The 23,959-nt window shown below is 43.0% G+C and overlaps 1 long non-coding RNA gene across 1 annotated transcript; it reads right to left on the minus strand.

Annotated features, from left to right (window-relative positions):
- Window positions 1-7,604: 7,604 nt before the first annotated feature.
- LOC136373670 (uncharacterized) lies at window positions 7,605-12,140 on the minus strand. The gene is made up of 3 exons (XR_010745697.1): window positions 12,029-12,140; window positions 11,357-11,466; window positions 7,605-7,673 (listed from the first exon to the last, which is right to left on the minus strand). It is a non-coding gene; the product is annotated as an uncharacterized lncRNA (long non-coding RNA).
- Window positions 12,141-23,959: the final 11,819 nt, after the last annotated feature.

Consider the following 23,959-nt stretch of genomic DNA (forward strand, 5'->3'; position numbering starts at 1 on the left):
AGGTAAAATAAAATCACATCCATATAAATGCATTAGATCCTGACTCTCATTTTATTCAGCAGACAAAATCTGCTACTGCACTTGTACAGCTGCCCCATACCTATTCTTCTGAACCTTTTCATTTATACCTCAAACAGGAGAATTTATCTGAAGCTTACAGTTAGCTAGTCACCAGTTCATAAAGCTTTTCATCCAACTAATGAATATGAATAGCACTACTACCTAGGTGACCATGCAGCAAAGCACGACAGTGTTTGATTTACAGCAAATCCAGCATCTGTAGATTTTTAAACAAATTATTCCCAGCACAATTACAAATAATAAAGGCACAAATACCACAATTTATGAAGCATTTTGAAGAAGAAGGAAAAAAGAAAAAAAAAATTAAAAATGAGCCTACATTCATTAAAAATAGTCTGGCCACATTTAGATTTAAAAAGTAAACATGCATATTGGAACCCAAGCTGCAGAATTTCCTTTTCTTACACTTTTCATAAGACTCAGCACACAAGTTTTGCTTACTATTTAACATGTTCCACGCAGGCTTCTTCATCTGGAAGGCTGTTGCTACTTATGTTGCCAGTGCACTTGAGGTAATCCAGAAGTTGCTTTTCTCTGAGATGTTTAATAATAAAAATAAATACAACATTATTACTTCATCTATTTACAGTGAAACCCAAAGGAAATATTTCAGATTTATCATTTATTGAAGAAGAAAAAAAATTAAAATAAGCACATTATACTTTTGTAAATAAATTTCCAGCTTCTTTTCTTTTCTTTTTTTTTTTTCCTGATGTATTCATCAAAGACTTACCAAGGGGCTTTGGGATGAGTTATAAGACTTCTTGGTTTCATACTTTTCAAAGTCAATTTTCTCTGTGTTTGCAATTGATTTAATGTAGCCTTTAGGATTTTTGATGCAGAATTTTAAATCTCTGGAGAAATCATGGCCACTTAAATAATCTAAATAGCACTAATATGTTTCCTTAGTCTCAGCTGCTTTATTAATGTTCATAACAATTCAAACATAATGTGCAAAATATGTAGAAATACCTTCTCAGTCTTTATGACACTAGATGTTATCTGTAAGTCTGACAACAAAGGCTGCTAGACTGACTCCAGCAGCAGACTTGGTCATGGTCACATATTTCAGTTCAAGAAACAAACAAGCTAGATTCAGGGGAAAAAAAAAAAAAAAAAAAAGTTTCCTCCTAATGTCCAAGTCAGAGTTTGGCTGAGTGCTCAGATCTTTAGTGTTCAGTTGTTCACAGCTAACACTGGGAACAGCCTCACTCTCTGCACCCAAGTCCTTTGGAAACCCCGCTGAGGTTTCCACAGGAGTTATACTGTCTGGCAGAGGTGCAGTGCCCAAGGAGTTAAAAGGGACAGTGTGACCTCAGCCACCTCTCCAGCTCACTGACTGTCCCCTTGGCTTTGAGTGAACAAAAGGGAGATCTCTGAATAGCAGCTGAAGATTTCATTTCAAAAGGTATTAGGGATGTGATACAGAGGCACTATCTGATACCATTTCAGGTGAAAGTACAATGAAAGTGTGGTAAAATCATTATGGTTTCAGTGCATGTGTCCTTTCTTTCCCTCGCAGAAGAATCAAGATACTTCAAGCTCTTTAAGAAAAGAGACAGTAAAAGGTGAATGACAAAAGCTTGAGCAAAGGGTCAGTGGCAGGTCCCTGGGACTGATTACCTCTTTGAAATCCAGGCAGCAGGGGATGGCAGGCGTCAAAGGCTGCAAAATCACTTCTGCTGAGCATCTAATCACCAATGGGTCTGATCAGTGGAGAACATGGGGTGAGGAACCAGGAGAGATCACTAAGAAAGAAATACAATGAATCATGCTGTTTTGCACTGAAGGGGGAAAAAAAATGCAGCCTACAGAAACTGCTGGCAAAGGAGACAGGAAAAACAAAGAATTAATGAAACACCTATGAGTGAGGGTAAAGAAATAAAAGAAGGGAACAAATAAGATTTAAACTTTTTTTCTAGGTCTGTGGGAATTCATTGACTTTAGAGAATAATTTCTCACAGGAGCTCTTTACCTTGATGCCACAGAATCACTGGCATAGGTAAGAGGGAATAGGCTAGGGGTCACCATTTGACCCCATGAAAGAAGAAAATGGCACAGGAAATGTCAATTACAAAATATGGAAATGTCTTTTCAAAGAAGTGAGGAGGACAAATGGGAGACACCTCCCCAAAACCCAGGCTGTACAACCTCCCAGGGTTTTCCAGAGAGAGGAGCCCTGCCTCACCTGGAGTAATTCTCCAGAGGTGAAGTATTTCACTGACCAAGAGCACTGCAAAACCCATTATCCCTGCCAGCCCCTTGGCACACTGTGAGATGAGAAATTGTACCTGTGCTTCAGAAACCTCGATGTAATTCTCAGCCCCCTTCCTACCTTAAAAGACCACATTGCTCTAATCATTGGCAATGTGGAGGCAAGATTTCCACCCTGCTTGCATTGCCACCTGCACAGTGCTCCCCAGCAGGCATCTGTAGCTAGCAGATGTGGGGGTGCATGCCATTAAGTAGCATCATTAGTTCCACCAGGCCCTGTGTGATCCTGTGTTTCCAGGACAGAGGTGGCAGCTGCACTGACATAATGCCATCACAGGGAAAAGACAGGGAGATGTTGGAGGCACTCCAGGGTCATGGCCACATCCCTACCATGGAGCTCAGGATGACCACTCACTAGGATGGACAGGGCTCATGAGGAAGTGAGGCTACAAGTCCCTTCCCTGCCCCAGGCCAGCCTACAGCCCCTCACACTTTGCTCTTCTTCATTAAGAATAGGCAGACAGTGGTCATTTAAAACACGCATTAAAATAACTGTTTTCCAGTAGATTGGCATAGCTGTGGTCAGGGGGAATTTAGGAAAGCAACATATGCACATGTGCATGAGGACATCACTCCTGTAGAGAATTACACTTCCAGAATTAAAATGGAAAATGCAATTCTGTTTAATGATGATTAGAGGTTTAGCTATACTTTCCCAGATAAACCCGGCTAACAGCAAAACATCACTTGTATTGTTTAAAGCTGTATTTATAATGACCTGTGGCAAGTTCAGAAAGAAATTCCCATAAAACAGGATGGATATTTACCCCTGGATTACTCTTACCTTACCAAGTTTCAGGGAATGTACTGATCTGTAAAGGTACCTAGTGGCTAATTGGATGTTTATCAACAAAGTATTTAGGTAGTACTGTTGTTGCTTTTTCTCCTGCACATTTGTTTCACAGTGTTTTCACTACTTTCATGACCACTAAAACGATATATTCAGGATAATGAGGTTTCTAGTGGTTTTGAAATGTTATTTAAATGCTGATTCCAGAAGTACTGTTCATAACCTCTGTTAGGTCTGCCGAGAAAGCACAATTTCCAAGAGGTTTATATCAGCATAAATCTGTGGAGCTTTGTTGAAGCATTGCATTCAGAGCAAACTTTTGCCACTCATCTGACTAGATACCCACAAACCACTGACCTAGCTAAAAAGTAACCTGCAGCACCATAAATTGACAGACACAGAAAAGTATCTCAGTTACATGTGAACCCTGAATCCCCTTAAGGTTCTTTTTTTTTTTTCTTATTTTCCACCAATGTTTTTTGATCTGGGAGAAAATTTTACACATCCAGCTTGGTTTTAACCCAGCTCAAAAGTACTCCTGCAAATGGAGTTTGCTATTCAGTGAGCCTGTTCCTCCATGATAGCAAGAGGAGATGAATGGATCTTTGCTTCTGCTTTTCTAAAAAGCCAAGGTGTGTAGCCAGGCGTGTGGCTGGGCTGCTGGATGACATCATGTAAGTCATGTCATCTTTCTTTGCTTCAGATTTCCATCTGCTTAGAAATAAATAGACAAAACATATGGAAATTCTTTAGAAAAATCCTTGAAACGGGTGGGTCTTATTACTCTAAGAAGAAACAAAAACCTGTGCATTTGCAATGTGGCCAGAGCAAGAATTAGTGAAGCAGGACACATCCTGGCCCTGACACTGCCTTCCTCAACTCACCTCTCCTTGCCTTCACTTATTATATCTAGTGTGGTATTCATTCCCATGTACCTCCTCCAGAATCCTGTGTTAAATCTTGCTGTCTGCCATGTAAGAAATTCTCTGAATCACTGAATAACAGAAGGGTTGAGACTCGAAGAGACCTCAGGAGCTTATCTGGTTGCCTCCTGCCCAACCCAAGTAGGGCCACCTACAGCAGTTGCTCAGGACCTTGTTCAGATAGGTTCTGAATATCCTCAAGGAAGGAGACTCCACGACCTCTCTGGAAAACTGTGCCAAGGCTTGGTCACCCTCACAGGAAAAATGTGTTTTCTGATATTTAGAAGGAAACCTGCTGCATTTCCAGCTTTGCCATCACCTCCTGTCCTGCCACCAGGCACCACGGAGAAGATCCTGGTTCTGTCATTTTGCACCCTCCCTTCAGGTATTTGTACATATTGGTAAGTTCCTCCTGAGTCTTCGTTTCTCTGAGCTGAACAGTCCCAGCTCTCTCAGCCTTTCTTCATAGGGAAGGTGCTCCAGCAGCTTACTCATTTTTGCAGGTCTTGGTTGCACTTGTTCCAGTAGCTCCATCTCTTGTGCTGGGGAGCCCAGAACTGGATGAACATCCATGAATAGCTGAGAAAAAAAAAAAAAAAAAAGAAAAAAAATTACTTCCCTTCACTTGAAAGACTTCAGGAGTCTACTGGGTAGTTTACCAAGGAGAAAGTTGAGGGAGAAGCTTGATCACAATTTTTAGGGACCAAGACATGGAACACAACGTGATGTAAGTAATTGTCAGTTCTTCAGACAAGAGTGTAACAAGGCCAAATGACCCAATTTGAAAGGGGACTGAAGAGAAATGAAGTGCAATGCAATTAGTTGTTTAACAATTGCAGCAATTAGCTGCTGGTATATTTACCAAGAATTCTGGATGATTCTATGTATCTGGTGATTAAATCAAGATCAGATTTTTGTCTCCTTTGAAGTCTTGTCCCAGTTCATATAAAAATTCCTCTGGCCTGTGTGATGCAAAAAGTCAGACAAAAAATGATCACAACGGTCCCTTCTGGCTCTATCATCTACTCTTTTATATGAGATGACATTTGCTCTTTGATGATTAGGCAATTAACACTGCAGAACCACAGAAAATTCCTAAAATTCAGCAGGGCTGAATGCCTTGAGTTATTCTTTGCCTCAGCCTCAGAACAAAACTCTGAACACAAAACACCACTGTACTTGTCTCTAAAAGAAGCCTGAAACAAGCCAGAGAAGAATTTGGTAGCTTCAATGCCAGTTTGGTGTACCCAGCCTATCTCAGCTGTGTGCTACTCAGCAGTAGCCCCTGTGTGCCAGACACAGGCTGATAAAATCTCCATACTGCTAATCCTGATCAAGCATGGCAGGCAGATTTGTGTATAAAAGACTGAAGCATCTCTCAAGGAAAGCTGTTAAGGGGTTCTTTGTCCTAGCAACACTGGTCAGAGTAAAAAAGTCTGCATTTACCCTGGAGAGGAGTCCTTTAAAAAACAGTCCTTGAACACAGTGAGGAGCTGGAGTACATTGATTGGGTCAGGTTGCTGCAGCAATTATGCATTCAGATTCTGGAGCCAGTCTACCAGATGTACCAAGGAAGAGCAACTTTTCTGGAATAGCCTTGATAATAGGTTTCTGAGGGAGACAGCTCCTTGGAAGCCAAGTGCTCTGATGCCATTTATGAAGGTGCACCACGAAAAGACAGGAAAGCATTAGAGGAGAAAACATAACATATGTTAATCGTTTGCAATTCAATCACTTTTCTGTACAGCTAGGAAATGAATAATTTTGTGTAATGCTAAGCACAAGACTGTGACTCTTTGTAGATAGTCCTTGAACTGAAACAATAAAGAAAGCAGCATGCTGCTTGTCATTCTATTGCAGCTCTCATGAGAGCCAAAATAAGCCTTAGGAAAGTTCATGTCTAATTTTCAGACTTGGCTGCTCTAAAGACATCAAGGAACCCGAAGAATTTCCCTTTGCATGAGTCATCCTTAGTGATTTCATGTTATTTCTCAGACCAGACCTGAAATCCAACCCAGATCCAGAACTATAACACTGTGGGAAGGTTTGGATGGCACATAACTGGGCATGGAGTCCTGCTCATCAAGAACACGCCACCTCCTAAGCAGACACCCAATTGAGCAGTTCCAGAGAGGACAGAGGATTTATTTGACAGGCAGGGAATGTAACATTCTCATAGCTGTGGGCAAGCCCATGGACAAAGCCTGTGTCTTTTCCACTAGAGGATGGTAGAAGGGAGTGGGGGCTGAACATCTACTCCTGCTTGCACCCCGATTCTTTTCATGCTTGCAGCTGATGCAGATATGCTCCACTGGCTGCTCAGGTAACATGGCTGCTGGAGGATTCATAACCCAGTCAGGAGGATATCATGTAAACCCATCAACAGACTTTTGTTTTGTTTTTATTTGGAGCATATTGACACACACTGTGGGTAGAAGCACTGGTGTAAACAACCACTGCCAAGGGCAGCTCTTCCTCCTTTCAGCCAAGGCTGGGGCTACATGCCTTTTGAAATGGGCAACATTTTACTCATTTCATACAGCTGCATAACTTAAAAATTATGTACCAGGGTGAGAAATTTAAATTTAAGCTGTGTGTGTTTATAAGCCAAGAAAATAGCAGTATCATTTACTGTGTCCCCAAACCATTAGTAATCAGCACACAGACAACTGTACCTAAGTCCTCTCTCTTCACACACATACCATCAACTCTTCTCTCTCCTGCTCTTGGCATCACTTGTCATGCCTGGTCTATTATATCTGTTGGAAATTTTTTTAAAAGGAAAGCTTAAAAAAGAGTATAATTTAAAAAAAAAATCACTAATATACTTTCCTCAGTCAATAAAGGAAAGCCAAGCAATGAGGGAAATCCCCCCACATATATCCTAAAACTGTAAACAGAAGAGGCTCTTAGTTTGGCAGAAGTGAGTCTGCATATAAATGCAGGATTTCTGAGACCAGCCCAGTGTGTATGTACACACACAGGTATATCAGCTGAAAGAATTCAGGTGTGCCTCCCTGCTGTCCCAAAGCAGAGCTGGCCTTTAGTGCACAGCCACCACACAGGGCCACCACACACCAGCCCCCAAGCAGGGCAGAAGTATGGCAGAGGAAAGTCCAGATTTGTCCTGGCAAATGGGAGAAACTCTCCATAAAAGGGTGAAAAATAAAGTGGGGCCAAACACTGGAAGGATGAGATGCAGGCGGCAGCATGTCAGCTGGGGAGGAGCTGCTGGGTGACATTTTGGCACAGGGTGGGCTGGGGCATGTGCCACTCATAAAGACAGCACAGGTCCATGATACCTGGCTGGCACAAGAAAGGTGAACATTATAGAAAGGTAAATAAGCACAATCACACAATTTTTTTTTTCCTTCTTCAGCTCCTGTCAGACTTTTATGTACTGCTGGAAAGCATTGGTTTGAAGGCAAACAGATACCAACAGGGCACAACACAGGAGCACCACAAGTGGCCTCAAAAACATCCTCCAACTGCAGGTCACAAGATGTTTCACCTGAGAAAGAAAACACTCACTGGTAGAAGAAGAAGTAAAAGCAGCCTTGAGTTCATGAAAGTGAAAAAGAAAGTGAACAGGTGGTTCTCCATGTCTGCAGATCAAACAAAAGAAAACAGATTTAAATTATGCAAGAAAAATAGCTAGATAAGCAACCAGAAAAATCTGGGGGATGTCTTTAAGACAAACAGGCCTGAGTTCAGGGCCTGATTGGATGAGATTTTGAGCAACCTGGTCTAGAGAAAGGTGTCCCTGCCCAGGGCAGGGGGAGGGAACCAGGCAATCTTTAAAGTCCCTTTCCCAAACCATTCTATGCTTCTATGAAGAACATCCCATCCTGAGGTTATCTAAAGTATATCTCAGCAATTACAACATTCAGAAAGTACAGAAAATGTAAAACACAAATACACAGACATAGCAAATACAAATAGTTTAATGATAGTTTTGAAAACCACAGTTTATGTCTGGAAAAGACAATTGACCTGAAGTCTCACTTGCAGCATTGTTTTTATGAGGACCAGAGGCCAAATTCACAAGCTTCAAAGGGCATTCAGATGAACTGAGGTAATTTTCAGGGGGATTTGGATGTAAAACTCTTTTCACATAAAATCTCAAATCCTTTCCCCCTCTGATTTTCCTTTTCCCCTCTAATAGGTTTTGCCTGTGAATGCTAATAGTGCAGAGACAGCACCTAAAATAATCTGAGGTGCACACACTCCTACTAGATACAGATAACTGAGGGTACCCAGTACATTTGCAGAAAGCCTGTGACACACTAGGGAATAGTCATGTCAAACAAAGACCTTCTCTCCATTTCTGTGTGGAGTCTTGGCTAACATCCAGTTCAGACAGAGTAGCTGAAAGTCATTTCTCTCTGATGTCCTTTAAAAGCCTAAATGCAATGAAATACTAGTATGAGTCCATTTCCCAGTGAGCAAAAGTGTCAAAAAGCCACCATCAGAGCTGGATCTAATTGGCACTCCCAGTAGGGAAGCAAGGAAAGAAATGGTGAGACACAATGCCCGGCCTCCTGTGGTACTTGTTACAAAACTTTCTGCAGCAATTGTTCCAACTTTTGGGGCACTGAGGTTCATTTTTTTTTTTCCCACCCACATCAAACCCCCCATGCTCTATTATGGTTAACCAGACACCTCACTGACATGTTCTGCCTCTTTATCTCTCCTGGCTTTTGCTGCCAGGCTGTTGCTGCATGAAAAGTCACAGCCTGGATCCATATCCTTGACTGATTAAATGCAATGTAAAATGCTGGACCCCATGCCAGGCCCATGGCCAGTCTGGCCTCAAAACTGCCATGGCTGCATTTAAATATATTTATCTTTTTGCTATCAACAGAATATGATCCAATGGAGCACAGAGTTATAGGGTCAAACACCATCAATTCTGCAGCTGAAGCCTTACCTCCCCACTACTTGCTCCCAGGTCACTCCCTATTACAGTGAAACAATCGCAGAATCAAACCCTAAGCTCTGGAAGATTGGCTGGATAACCTGACAATAAAATCAGATTATTTGAGCTAACCAGGCTTACTCAAGAGCTTTGTGTGAGTTTCTGGCACATGTAACACTGAAGACTTCCTGGCAAAGTGGGCACAGGTAAAGAATGCTGTGGGTAGTCCTGCAGTCGAGTTGCCAGCCTAGCAAACCTGGTTTAGGTTAAGTGCCACAGCAGGGCACTGTTCTCCTCTGGGAAAACAGGCAAGTCCCATTGATTGCAAAGGAGGTAAACATCTCACTTTTCTCCCTTTCCTTGCAGCCTTCACTTTGCCTGGAAATTTAATTACCTGGAAATTTAATTACCACTTTGCCTGGAAATTTAAATTACCCCACTCCAGGCACTTTAGAGGGCAAATCTGTTTAAAAAAGATACAAGACTGATGAGAGAGGACGATTAGGTACCACCAGCAGCTAGAAAAGCATTACCTTATTTCCAGTGGTTATCTGCAGCTCTCCATGAACATATGCTAAAACAAGTAGTGCATATTTGCCTTCAAGAAAGAGCTTATTTTACAACATCCATTGTTAGGTGGTTTCTGGAGCCTTCCCCATAGTAGTAACAGAAAAATCACAACAGACTCATTTTCCTCACTAATTCTCTTCCTAAGGCATTCATCTGCTCTGCACGGTTGAGTTTATTTCCTCATTCCCATTTTCTCTTCACACTCTTTCTCTGTCCTCTTTGCTTGTTTCCATTTCCTCTACATTTTTTCCATTTCCTCTACTTCCTTTACATTTTTCTCCTCCTTCTGCTCTATAATTTGTGCCAGTCTGCAGGGAAACTAAGTCAAAGCAGCAGATTTTATGTTTCAACCTGAGCACAAGAAGATTGGTCACTCTCATCTCTGAAAATGAGTTTGAAAATTTTGGTCTCACTGCCCTGCATATGAAAAGAAGTGCAAAAGGGAAATGTAGCAAGAACTGGCAAAGATCACATAATAGAGCAACAGGTTGCTTCTGGGCTCTGGCACAGACCTTCCCACCATCCAGAGTCTGGAGAGGACAAGACACATGGCACAGACAGAATTTAGGCTCTGCAGTCCTATTTGGCCAAACAAAACCCCAAGGCTTTCTACACTGTCAGACTTAGCCCTTTAAGCATTCTTTCAATGCAAAAAAAGAGGCTTGTCCAAAAATGTCTTGGGAGTTTTGTCTAGAAAGAAGCCTAAGTGGCCATTTTAGACAGCACTTGTTAAAGGAAATGCCAAATCTCCCATGGAAAATGGAAAACAGCAGCAGGTCTCTTTACTGGCAAGCACCAGTCCAAAGCAGGAAGGTGCCTGGACACGAAAAAAGACTAGACAAATAGCTCCTGGACAACCCACGGACAGAAATGTATCCTCTAATCTTGCTCAGATAGTTTCAAGTAAACACATTTGTAGAAAGAACTATTGGTACAGATAATTAACAAATTTTACAAAAAAGTCAAATGCAGGCTTTCTGTGAATTCAGTTCTATAACTAACCTATATAAAAACATTAATGCTCTGCACCATACATTAAGTTCTGCACAAAAAGGGGGAAATAATATATGCTGCTATCAGATTCCTTTGATTCCTCCTTGGTTTCAGGAGTATGCTATTAATTAATAAATACATAATTAATGTCCTTATTTGTCATGTAAAGAGATTTTAATTTTGCTTTTCTAGTTCCTTGTCATTACTGCAGACAGGACAGTTTTGTATGAAAGCAATGGCTGGTGATGTGTAATACAGCAGCTGGTTTCAAAAATTTGATTTCCCTGTTTACATCCCTGGCTTTAAAGTCCCATAGCAGCTGAAAAAAATAATAAAAATCCCCAACTAAATTACCATATTGAAAACTTCCATATAATCCTATTTATGCAGAAGGGTTTTTCTTACAGCATTTTGCAAAATTCCTTCCCAGCTGCTAATATTTTAATAAAATATCTTTATTATTATGGAGTGCACTGGGAATTAAACCTGGAACTTCTCTAACTGCAGCTCAGCTGGGAGAAAGAAACACACCACTAAAACCTTTGCAGCTCAGGTCTTTTTACTATTTCTTTCCCTTTCAAAATGTTTTGAGTAATTTCAAGCCTTGCACCTGCTTCGATCACCCATTTTACTGATTATATTTTCTTTACCCCTGCTAGACAGGAGGCTGGAGCTCTGCACTTCTCATTGACAACTCTTCCATCAAGAATGCTTTAAGAGATGAGCACTTTCCTTGGCAGCAAAGAAGAAAACCATGATGTGTTACACACAAGGCTGCCTTAAAAATAAAGAAATAAAAGAACTCACCTCGTATTTTATCCAGCATCTTCTGAGTCTCATCATAGGAAATTAAAAACAAAATTGGCTTCTTGAGAGGATAGATCAGACAACTTAAAGAACAGCTGCAATTTGTGTTTCTGAGAAATGAAAATTGGAATGCAGACTAAAGTGGATATAGGGTGATTTATTAACCTACTTTCTCCATTCTTTCTGAGTGTCAGTACATTCAGCAGATTATCAATAGCATCGTCTTTAATGTATGATTTTCCAAATGAAATTAAACAGACAACTCCCTGTCTCTCTTCCTCCTCACCTCACGCAGAGCACAAGGATGTTCAAAGGCCCTTGCAGCTCCTGTTTGCCCAGCAGGAGGCACGGAGCCTGCAAGCACACCCTGCAAATCTCACAGCCAGACAAAGTGCAGTGGGCACCAACTGCTGTAGGTGATAGTGCTGTTTGTGCCAAATGCTTGAGAGCCCCCATGAGCTTGCCCAAGCACACAAGGCCTGTTCATGAGCAAAAATATCAAATGTTAGTCCTTGACATTTTGTTGTTTTTGTAATCTAGCCCCACAGAAATTATATCAAGAGCTACAAAGCCATACAGCCTTTAATCACAGCAGATATGAATCACTGTGTCGAATCACTAGGTACATAAATTGTTGGCAATGTGGGTTTATGCCACCAGGACATCATTCACCAGTGTGACCCCTCATATTTGATCAGAACTGTGGGATTTCAGAAGCACAGACTTACTTAGCTGGTTGCAATTTGAGCTGCGACCTTAACAAAAAAGTCGGGGACTGAGGTTCACAATCTGTCTGTGTGCTTAAGTAAGAGTTTCACGTTCACCCTGCTCAGATTAATTGCTTCTTTAACCTGCAAATGCTGACACGCATGCACAGCTGTGCACACTAATAGGGGGGACAGCAGCTGAGTCTCTATCAAGTTTCATTACATCCTGCATGCTTAATTGTTCTCATCACTGGAAACCATCATTTTATTTAACAGTTTAAATACAACAGAAATTCCATAACCTCATTTAAGTATTAAAGACATTTATAAGCAAAACAATAATGGTTTTAAGAGGAACACATTTTACATAGATGCATGGACTTGGTAGCCTGGTGCAGGTAAAAGATTTTTCTACTCACCCCCTGTGTCTGTAGCCAAAGCAGGGTCAGAGAGCATGATAAAGTTTTTTTGATTCATTCAGCTTAGCCTGGTGACACTAGCATGCTGGGTCAAGTGCACTGTAGCTGCCCATAATTGCAGATATTAATGAAGCTTTGAAAGGGATTCAAAAATGACTTTAAATGGCTAGAAACCCATTTTGTCCTCATATAACCATGCTAGATCATCCAAAAAATAATTCAGCTACTAGGGTTAAAATACACTGATAACACTCATGCTCTTTTACGGCTTTTACCCATGCCAGGCTTCTCTCTCCTTGGCTCATTATCTTGTTCGTCCCCTCTCATTTGACAGGGAGCCCACTGAATATCAGAGCAGCACGTTGCATGCTGATGCTGCCAGACTTTCTATTACAAAACCCAGTTTGCAGAAGTACAGCATCCCCCACTGAAGCATTGAAAGCAAGACATTAGGTCCCAGCCTTGGAAAGGTGTCAGATTTGGATACCCTCCCCTCAGAGTAACTGTCTTGAGTGGGTGGATTTTGGCTGTCAGAGACCTGTGGAGTGTCAAAACACAGGTCATCATCTTCCCCCAGGCAGCCCTCCACTCTGCCTCTGCTGGTGTCTTTGCCCTGATACTGCCTTCAGTGATCCTATGGTCCCATCCTTCTGCCTAAGACCCCTTTCAAGACACTCCCTTTACGGATAAGACAGGTAAAACTAACACAAACAGACCACACTGGTAGCAGGCACTGAGGGGCCTGGGCTAAACTCCAGCTTCCCAGAGACCCCCTGCTGGATTACAGCACCCCTCTGACCTGACTGCATGTCTCTGCAGGCAGTCAGCCTCATCGCTGGAGCACCAGCCCAGCTCACCCAAGGAGGGTGAACGGAGGGGCAGCTTGGAATTTGGCTTCTTCTTCCACTCTGGTTCTGCTGGATTTACATAAGAACCTAAACTCAAACCTGCTAAAATCTCTCTTTGAGACAAGAAAACTTCAACGAAAGCTCAGAAATTACACTTGTCAGCATGAAAACTAGTCTTTTCCAGGAGAAACCAGGCAAGTCACACAGCAACTGCTCTGCAGAAAGTTCCTGAGGCGCCGCAGTGCCACGTGTGTCAGCCCTCCATTGCCTCTTCCCATTGCCAGCCTTTGTTTCTCTGCATGAAGAGCTGAGAATGGAGCTGTTCTATTTCTCCCTTCTGTTAGTCAAACTTTGGAGCATCCAACCGACACTAGTCTATCAGCCTTACAGTTATTTAAAGACAGCCTGTCAGTTTATTATTAATAGCAGCAATTACATTATTGCAGCTAGAAGAGACAAGTGGGATTGAGAACGTACTGCAGCGGGGGTTAGAAAACTGCTCAGGCCTGCCTTGTGCTAGAAGAGGCTTTCAAGTGTGATTATATGAGCAAAGCCTTCTTGCTGAGACCTGTGATACATCTTCCCACAGCACATGGCAAAGACAGGGGCTCATTCTGCCAGCCCATCTATGAGCTGAGGGGCCACAGAGCCAAACTTCAGCTAATGCATCCTTCCTCTCAGAGATATCTAATGCCTCAGGTTCAGTGAGGCACTCCTCTATTCACATCCCTTCTGGTCATTTCTGAGATTGAGGCAGAGTGTGCTGACATCCACTTCTGGCACATCATTCAGGCAATGCCACTCCCTCATTTCCAGAGGGGGAAAAAAAATAAGAACAAACCACTTCCCAAAGAGAATGTAGATATCCAGTAGAAAGCCACTCTTTATTTTTGCCCATGTAGCTGCATCTAAACTAGGGGTCTATCTACATCAGCATTATTAAAACAGCTCAACCTATATTGTCTTATGGTCAGCAACTCCAAATGTAGGTGTTATCTTCCTAAGTAGGCACCAAGTTCGTGTTTTAAAGGCTCTCTGGAAGAAGGAAAACCGAGGCAGAGAGCAATTGAAAGACTCCCCCAAGGTCATGCAATACATTTATGCAAAACATGACCCTACCTGCTTTTTAGTCCATGGCACAGATGCCATGGAGCTAGCAATTTAATAAGCTACAAGCCCCATCTGTTCATTATTGTCTCAACTGGAGATTGCCATCCCCAAAGCTGAGCCACATTAATTGATTATATGAATGCTCCTGCTTTGACCCAATGCAAAGGCAGTCAATTTAATTTAAATCCTTGTTGGAGAAGATTTCAATTTGCTGGCTGACTTTATGCTGAAGCAGACAAGAAGCACTCACGGAAGTTTCATAACCCACTCCCGCTACGTCTGACAGAGCACATCTGTCCACCTTCTACCTCCTTGGCAATTTTTAAATCAAAACAAATAAAATGTAAAATGAGCTAAAGGGAAACTTTCACTATGGCACTACTCAGAGCTTTGGGCTGAACAGAATTTCACCTAGCAGAATTTCCCAAAATTAATAGCATTTCTTCAGTTGGAAGTTTTCCCTGTTCTGAAGTTTCTCTGGTTTGCTTTCCAGAAATATGGATTTTCCCTTTCTCTCCATACTTAAATCTTGTAAAGAAAAGGGAACACAGTTCATATTTTTGTTTCAACTAACAGCATTAGGCAGAAGTAGTAGGGTCACAGAAGCTACAGAGATGGAAAAAAGTCTTTAAAAAACTCTCCCTAAATGCTGCAACCACTGTTCTTGACATTTTAAGTCATCAAAACTTCACTAGTGATACGAGAGGCTGCTAAATTTTCCTCTCTTACCCTTTTCTTTCATTTCTATTAGCAGTTGGATTTTGATTACATTATGCGTGAAAAGGACCAGCTGCCTTCAGAAGTAACTGCATTATCATCAGAGGCAGCCACAAGTAAAAACATGATGTAGGTAAAGGGGTCATAACATTTACTGGTTTTTTTTAGAAACTGCATGAGAAACCAAGTCACATGCACCTTTCTAGTGTTCAAATAATAGACTTGCAAGTCCTCCCTGTGAGCTTGCCTCCCAGGGAAAACCCACATCCATCCAACAAAATGCCTCCAAAACCACCCTTCCCCTCTTTTGTCCACAAAAATAAGACCATTTTTTGAACATATGAAAGAAAGAGTACTTTTTTGTTGAAAGATAGCAATTTTTACGTCTTTGTTATAGAAGCTACACCCCTGCTTTCTTTGTATTGGGGGCATTTTTCTCTTAGTCTTTGGAAAAATGAGAAATAATACACAAATTGCAGCTCACCAACAAAAAAAGGCATGAGCATGGACAGTTCAGGTATCTCACTCCACTGCAGTGACATTACCAACAAGTGCAACAGTAAATAAAGTAAGCTGACGCTCAAAGGCAGCTGAACAAGGAGGTTTGAAGATATCCAAATTACTGCAAACAGCCCATTTCTCTTTCTCTTTCACCTTCTACCCCATCACTTGACCATAATGGCACTTTTGCTGTTCATCACTCTCTCTGCCCATCAATTTTCATTGCCCTCCACAGCTTCTTTATCACTTTTGTTGTCAAACCTACAACTACCTATATCTCAAATGTTTGCCATAAATTCTGGTAATAGACACCTAACCCGTGCAGAATATAAATAAATAGGCTAGCTTTAAGAGGCACTAGGTGATAATGTATTTTTTCATATCCACAGATACAACTAAAACCTTCACATCTGTATTGGAAAACTGACTCAGCACCAATGCCCTTACTCTGACTGGTTGCCTGTCCCCCTGCACTATTTTAAGAAGTGAGCATGTTCTGGTGCAATAAAAAAGGACCAAATCACCACCTGACTCAAAATCAGCCAAGGAAAATCACCAGCAAAGAAAAATATTTAGCCATTCCCTTTCTGCATACCCTGCAGGATGTCTGACTACAAAATGCCATTAAAAAAAATTACTTTTACTCTAAGCTTTGCTAAAAGCCACTGAGTGCTCATGAACAGAACTATTGCAATTTTCAAAAATTAAAAATGATAGTTTTATCTTTCAGAAAAAAATTAATTCTTAACCAATTGCCTTCCTTTTACTTACCAGTTTGTGGTAGTTTTTTGCTGGGAAGGTTGTGTTTGGTTTGGTTTTGGGCTTGTTTTCTTGAGGGGGGAGTATTTTTTTTTTTCACTTTTACACTGCTGCAAAAGCATTGACTTTAGTAGGTGCTGAGGTTTAGTCCACTACAAACAATAGAGAAAAATCCTTATCTTCATGCAGACGTATCTATTCCTTAAGCTAAAAGTGTGACTGGGAGCAGACACAAACACATGTGCTCCATGGACTCTTCCAGCACAGTGCCACAGCAGAGACAAACTGGTGTCTCATTCCCAGCTCTGCTTCTTCTACCCAGACTGAAAAAATACAACATAGGTCCATACCATGTGTAAAATACTGATGATGAGTAAGTCTGGCTTTATGAGAAACCACCAGGTTCATGTGTATCTGACGTGCCCAGGAAATTTCAATTCTCTCACTAGTTGAGATCCCTTACATTTTGAGGAAAAACCTCAAATTTTGCTCAATGACTCCACAGCCTTGCCATTCTCATCAACAGCAAGACACAATGGTATTCCCAGTTGCCTGGACCACACAGTTCCATGTTGAAGGTGCAGACTCAGTTAACAATAAAGAGACAAATAAGTCTCTAGCTGCTGACAAATCTAGAGAAACGTGATCCAAGTATCACCAAAATTCTCAGGGGCCAAAGAAAGAGTTTTAAAAAAAATTTCAACCACCAATTTTTCTTTTTGAAGGACACAGTGAAGGAACAGAATACACAGAGATGCTCAGCTCATTTTCTGTCACTGGAGTACTCCTAAGACACAGAAAGACAAACTCCTAAAAAGGTATCAGCTGAAGGACCTGGTAGCATCTGATGTGTTCGTGAAGGCCTACCAAAATAAAAGGGTAAGACAATCCCTGGCTACTAGGGAGACTTCCCATCAGGGCAGGAGCCTCTGTGAGAGCCACAGCCCTGTCTCCCACAGCTTTTATAGTCCCTGTCCTCCAACAAAAGCACCTGGCCCATGAAGTTACACCTAGAGCTGCCACCTTCTGATCTGCAAAGCAAGGGGCAGGCACACTGCTGGGGGGGAAGCTGCTTCCCCAGAGGTGGGCAAGCTGCTTCCCCAGAGGTGGGCAGCAAACCCAGCTCATCTATAGACAGGCACCTGCATGGGCTCGCCTCATCCAAGGGCTTTGTGCTCAGAAGTGTGGGGGGAACTCAGCCACTGAAATAGCCACTCAAACAGCTGCTGAGGCTGTAATTAGTTGACCTCTGCCAGGGGCAAAGAGGACAAGGAGAGAAGCTGAGAGGATTGAGACGGCAACTGAGTCCCTTTCTTTCAGAGAGACACAGGTGCTGGTGCTCTTCTGTTGCCATTGTCACCCTGAGGACACCTCAGAGGCAGCTGGTCAAGGCATCCTGGCAGCCTACCCTGCAGCCAGCAGTCACAATGCACACACACATTTGCACACACTTTAGCAAGTAACCTGGTGCTGCTGCAAACCCCCGGCTCATTGCACTGGTTCAGCACCCACCATGCTTCCACCCCCTCCAGACATCTGGGGACATTTTTGTGTGAAGGGGCCACTCAGATTATGATCACCTGCAAGTATAAACCAAGGCAGCCACTGTTATGCTACCCTGATACACCATGTAGGGTACTCCCTCCTCCCCCTTTCAACTGGGCAGAAGCATTTTCCTTCATTGCAGCTAGTTAGGCACATCTATGATATGGGGTTTGGAATTTAAAAATAGGCAATCCAAGTAAACAAAAAAACAAGAGTGGAAGAGGGGATGGAAATATTCAAGTGTTTGTAGGCTTTGATGTGCAAGTGAAAAGCATATTCAATACTGGGAGATAGTGTTTGATATTTCCAACTTACACTCACATTTGACAGTTGAAGATGGAAATGCAGTTCAGCCTCATAGAGGTCTCTCCCGTCCTTCCTTCTCATTTCCCAGCTGAACTGCCAAAGACAAGCAGCCCTGTGTTATTCACCTCAAGAGCTGGGTGCTGCAGAGCCAAGCTCCCCCATCCCACAAGCCACTCGAGTTCCCAGGGACTTTCATCCCAATCCCACAAACCTGACAGGAGACATGGCCTGTGAGGGCAGGAAGTTGATTGGTGGCACACAACTGCTTTTTCACAAACTGGGACAACCAAGGTCACCTTCCACCACACCCTTGATCTTGCTTAGGCAAACTTGGCCTGGTGTTACATTTCAGGCACCCCACAGTTTTTAAATTCCCGATGTCCCAGATTAACAACCACTAGGTTGTTCACAAGCCACTTTCTGCTCCTTTACCAGGCACCTGCCACTACCACCTCCCGATTCAGAGGCTGCCTGGTGCTGGCTGCATCTGTAATTCAGTGGCTGGTGATGAATCGTGATGTCACAGGTGCTGGATTGCAGCACTGCTAAATGGATCCGGATGATAAAGGGAGAAAAACACCTGTATTTAGCACAAATGTCTTCATAATCAGCAGGGCCAGGAAAGGAAATAGAATTAGGTGAGAAAAGAGAATTAGCATTATTTCAATACTAACTGGGATGTGATGCTTTAAACACCGAGAACATGTTTTTTCCTGGAAAAGGATATTCTCGCCAACACGCTGGAGGCAGGGTGGGCAAAGCAAAAAGGGGGAGCTGAAAGCTGAAAACAAATGCAGAAAGAGCATTGTTTTCTGCATGAAGGCTTTGACTTTGAGGAGAAACAAGAAAAACAGAAAATATGTCACAGACCAAGGTGATTCAATTTTGTTTGTTTATTCCAGAGAGGGATGAAAACTCAAGGCTGAATAGACCCAGTCAGCACTGTGGCCCCATGGAAAGGACACCCATGTGGAGAGCTGTACTTCAACTTCATTTTTGGCCATATACCCTTTTTCCTTCCACCTCTTACCTTCATCCTTGAGAGCAGGATGTCCATGAGACAGAGGTGACAACCTCACACTGCCAGACATGTGCCCAGTCTGAGCAGCTTCTGTCATGCAGGGACTGCCAAGAGGCAATCCCGCTGGCATTTTTTAAAGCCACACCTGACTGGCATCCATCATTCACGGCTCTCTGCTTCCTCCCTCCCATCTTCCTTCAGCTCTCACAGAGCTGCCACTTCTGATTGCAGGATCTTTGCTTTTAAGGCAGCTTGGGGTGGACTGCTTCATTTTGGCTCTCTGGGAATACAAAATGATGACATGTTTGTTACTTTTGTGGACAGGAGCCATTCAAAAGAGATAGTGCCCCTGACAGCTCCTGGAGAAATGATGCCCCAGTGACAGGCTTCTTTTAAAAGCCTAGGCTCCTCCTGCTGCCCATCTGTGATCCTTAACATTATTAGGAGATGTTTACAACCATTTCAGAGATGGGAGGCTCCAGGTTTTCAATCTGTAAAAGAAACACAACTTGGCATTGGGCACTATCCTCTCTCTCTTCAAGCTGTGTGATTTAACTAAAAAAAAAAAAAAAATACCCTGCTGGTGGAGGAATATTTCCATGACTGTAGAAGTGTTTTTCAACAGCAGCTTCATGATCCCTTTACCTTCAGGGGTATCACAGCACTAGCTAGAAGCAATAACTTTCAAAAGATCACTTAGCAGTAGGTTTTTGGCTAAATATCTTGACATAGCTCTGCTGATAGTTATATTTATGCATTTCTCTATACAGCCAGTGGCATGCAGGATTTGGGAGTTCTACCTTCTTTTTCCTATTCTGCTACAGATTCCCTGTGCCTACCTACTTAAGAAGGCCAGTTTATTTGCATGTAGCTCATTTATTTTGCAGGTGAAAAAAGTACTTTTCTGCCTGTAGAACGCTGGTGCAGTAGCTGTGAAGTTCCAGGTAAAAAAGGGCTGTAAAGTTAATAAACTACCACAGCTGGATTTGCACACTCTGTAAGAATCCTTGTCTACAGCTTCCCAGCCTAATTTTGCCTTTTGGAAATCAATTGTATAATTGATTTCTTAAGGTTCCAACTTGAAACAACAAAGAGACCTGGTTATCAGAAAGAAGTGATGCTCATTTCTCCCTCTGCTGAAACAAAAGGTGTTGCACTAAACCAGTCACAAATTCTTAACATTACCAAAAGGTAGTAGGGGGCTCCTACAGCTCCAGGTTACTTGGAAAGCTTGAATCTTTTTCTAGTCAACCGAGTGATGACTAGATCAACCACATCCCCAGCCTCTGATGTTTCCAGCCCCGGGAGTCTCACAGCGAGGGACAAGTGGGGTGAACTGCACAGCGAGGCAAGGAGCAGCTGGGCAGGAAGACCGTCCTTCCCTTGTTCATCCAGTGCTCATCACGGCCTGTCAGCACTGACCCTGCTTTGCAAGGCTGGGAAAATACACCCCGCTGTGAACAAGAGGAGCCGCTCCGCTGAGTCCCGCAGGAGCACAGCCTTTTCTCCGCGCTGCCAGCCCCGCTCCCGTCCCCACGGTATTCAGCTCAAAGACACAGCGAAGAGCCAGGCTTGGAGACTGCCACAGTAAAGGGCCAGGCTCCTTCGGAGGCTGCCAAACCTTTCAGCAGGGGAAGCTGGGGCTCAGCGTCCTGGGGACTGGCGCTGCCTCGGTTCCGCTGCCACCCAGGGCGGCTCGGCACTAGGGCTGGGCAGGGCCCGCACGGGGACTTTCCTGTCGTGGGAAAGGGGAAGGGGAAAGGGGAAGGAAGAGCAGCGGGAAGCGGGGGAAGAGCGAGCAGGGCGAAGCTGCAGCGGGCAGGGAGAGGCAGAGCCGCTCCTACGCCGGGGCTGCACTGGCACCCAGCGGCGGCGGCGGGGCCAGCCCGGGCTGGGCTCCCGCAGCACGGCAGCCCCCTCGGAAAACCGCGGCAGATGCGAGTTTATTTTACCTTTTAAGGGGGAAAAAAAAGCCGAAACACCTCTACTCCCTCCACGTCGTCGTCCTCGCCATCCCATCCTTCAAGCAAAAACCCAACAAGCCAACCAACTAATTCCAAAGCATATTCCATCTGTCTGTCAAGCGTGCTGGTGCAAGCCACAACATGGGAAGTTTCTGGGGGAAGGACCCGTGCGTTTCAATCTTTGTGTTAGACCAGATTTACTCACAATGGGTTATTTTAACTAGAGGTTAAGCCTCGTTGGTGAAAACTTGCACCTGTACATGTACCCACTGAAAGAAATGCTTTCGGGTTCACATACCTGTTTTTCAAAGGGCTGAGAATAAATCTGTCTTTTTGCGAGATAAGAAACATCTCGTATTTCATTTCAAAGAGGCAAAGTTAAATAGTTCTGCACAACAAGGGCAATGTTTCAATCAGAGCCTCAGTAATAGATGCTCTATGCTGAACAGCCTTATGTAGCAATGACAATATAATCAATTGATGGATGAGTTAAAATCTTTTAGGACTCAGTCAAAACTCACTTCTATATAGCAGTGTATGCATGTCCATTTTCTAGATAGGCTGCATCCATCAGTAATACCAAGGGAAGGGAGAGGGAAAGGCTTCTAAAATCATAGAAGATGAATGTATCAAGCTTTTCTTTGCTTTTTGACTCTGCCTAATTTTCCCCACCCATTCCAGTACAGCCATTCACCTTACAGAAGTATTTCGTGATATGGAAAAATTATATGCAAAGAAACAGGGCTGTGGGAATTGGAATATAATCATAGCCCAGATGCACCTGGAGCTGCCTGCTTGGTGAAACCAGAAGTGATCATACAATTTCCTCACCTAGCTGATATAATTTTTCCAATTTATCTTAAAATTCTCCTTTGTGTCTCTTGAAACCCACCAGGACAGGAAATGAGAGGGCTATACTAACAAAGAGAGAATTTATTCTGGCTAAAACCAGAAGTTATTCACTCTATCAATACTCTGATATATTTGGTAGGCTTATAAATTTGGGAGATAGACAACACAAGTTTTGAACTTCACTTTTTCCACACCAAATTAAATATTTGAGTTTTCCCCACCACTGCCCAGTGCTGCAGTTGGCTCCATAATTCCCTCTTCCTTATGAGCTGAGGCTCTGCACATCTTGTCATTTGTATGGTTTTGTGCTATGGATATAAGGATTAGCAAGGATTTAGGATTTATATTTCATTTGAGAGATTAATAACTTACCACCTCATGTCTTTCACCAGTGCAAAAGTTAAGCAAAGCACCATGCACTACAGTGCCTTGTGAACTGCCATCACCAGAGAAAAGTGGAGAACAAGTGGGTTTTACCACTTGACCTCAAAATCTTTGCATCTAAATTTGGTGAATAGAAAACTGAGGTGAATCCTAGAGTTTAGGAGGCTACACTGAGCACAGATTCCACCCTTACAGTCTGAGAGAAAGACCACTGAGGAGTAAAGATGTATCTGGAAGCAGCAGGAAACCAAGCCCTGTGAGAGCAACATCTCCTACACTCCCTCCCCTTTATGTCGGGGCAGGAGCAAGGAACACTCCCTTTTGTTCTTCTGTCAACTTCACCCAGCTTGAAATACAGCTGCAGCAGCCCCACAAAAACTCTAGCAGAGACAGTAATACAAGACGAGAGACGATTTCTCAAGCACGCTGAAATTTCAGCCACCAGCATTCTCCCACACATCTGAACTCTCTTCTCCCATTTATTTCTTCATTCCTCTCTCTCAAGCGCCGCAACAAGTCAGCTCCTTGTTTTTAGTGCTTCAATTACTCTCTCAGAGCTCTTGCACTGCTGAGGCCTCCCAAAAAAATCAGGATAATGAATAATGTTCATCGTTTGCTTCAGTGTGACTGTTTCCCCTGCCCATGCTTGCAGCATGACTAGAGAGGCACAAGTGCTGACAGCTGAACAAATCCCACGCCATCACAGAAGACAGGCTCCGCAGTGTACCCTGGCAGCCTTCTCAAACCCTGCAGCCTGCTTTTCTGTGTTTGGGGGGCTTTAGCCCTAAAACTGGCCATGGAGGAACCAGCCTCCCTTGAGAAGTAGGATTACAAAGGACCCCTGAGGCACAGAGATGCTCAGCACAGCAAAAAAAGGGATTCTCCTCTCCTTGGTTCTCCTTAAAAGCACTGTTCTTCACACCACCCACATGAACAGCCGCTTCCAGATACATCAACCTAGGCACAAAAAGGGGAAGAGTCAAACCTTTTCAATCTGGCCCGCCTTAACATTAGCAGCCAAAATCCACAGGCAGCTAGTTTCTATTTGTCTAGGCTTGAACAAGACTCTTTCATATTAAAAATCAAGAAACATACAGATATGTGTAACATTACATATAATATAGTATATTGCTGGTACTCATTCTTACAAAAGCCTGTTTCTTTAGCAGAAGTCTGTCATTACTGACTCCCCTAGGTCAGCTTGACTCCAGCACTAGGAATCACATTTACCTGCAGCCTGGGAGGCATCAGTCACTTTGCCATCAATACCCTCACAATAGGGCCTTGCAATGGTTGAAAATGTTGCACAATTAATTGCTGGCTAGTTCCTGCCAAATTGCCTGCAATAGCTCTTCCTTTGGCATGGAAGGAAAGAATACAGCCCTTTAAAGTGCTCTGAGGTCACATTAGCCTCACACACAGTCCATTACCCATGACCTTGTCTCTCTGGCAGAAGCTGGAAGCTTCTGT

This window comes from Sylvia atricapilla, chromosome 2, assembly GCF_009819655.1.
Source record: "Sylvia atricapilla isolate bSylAtr1 chromosome 2, bSylAtr1.pri, whole genome shotgun sequence".
In the NCBI taxonomy this organism is placed as follows: Eukaryota; Metazoa; Chordata; class Aves; order Passeriformes; family Sylviidae; genus Sylvia; species Sylvia atricapilla.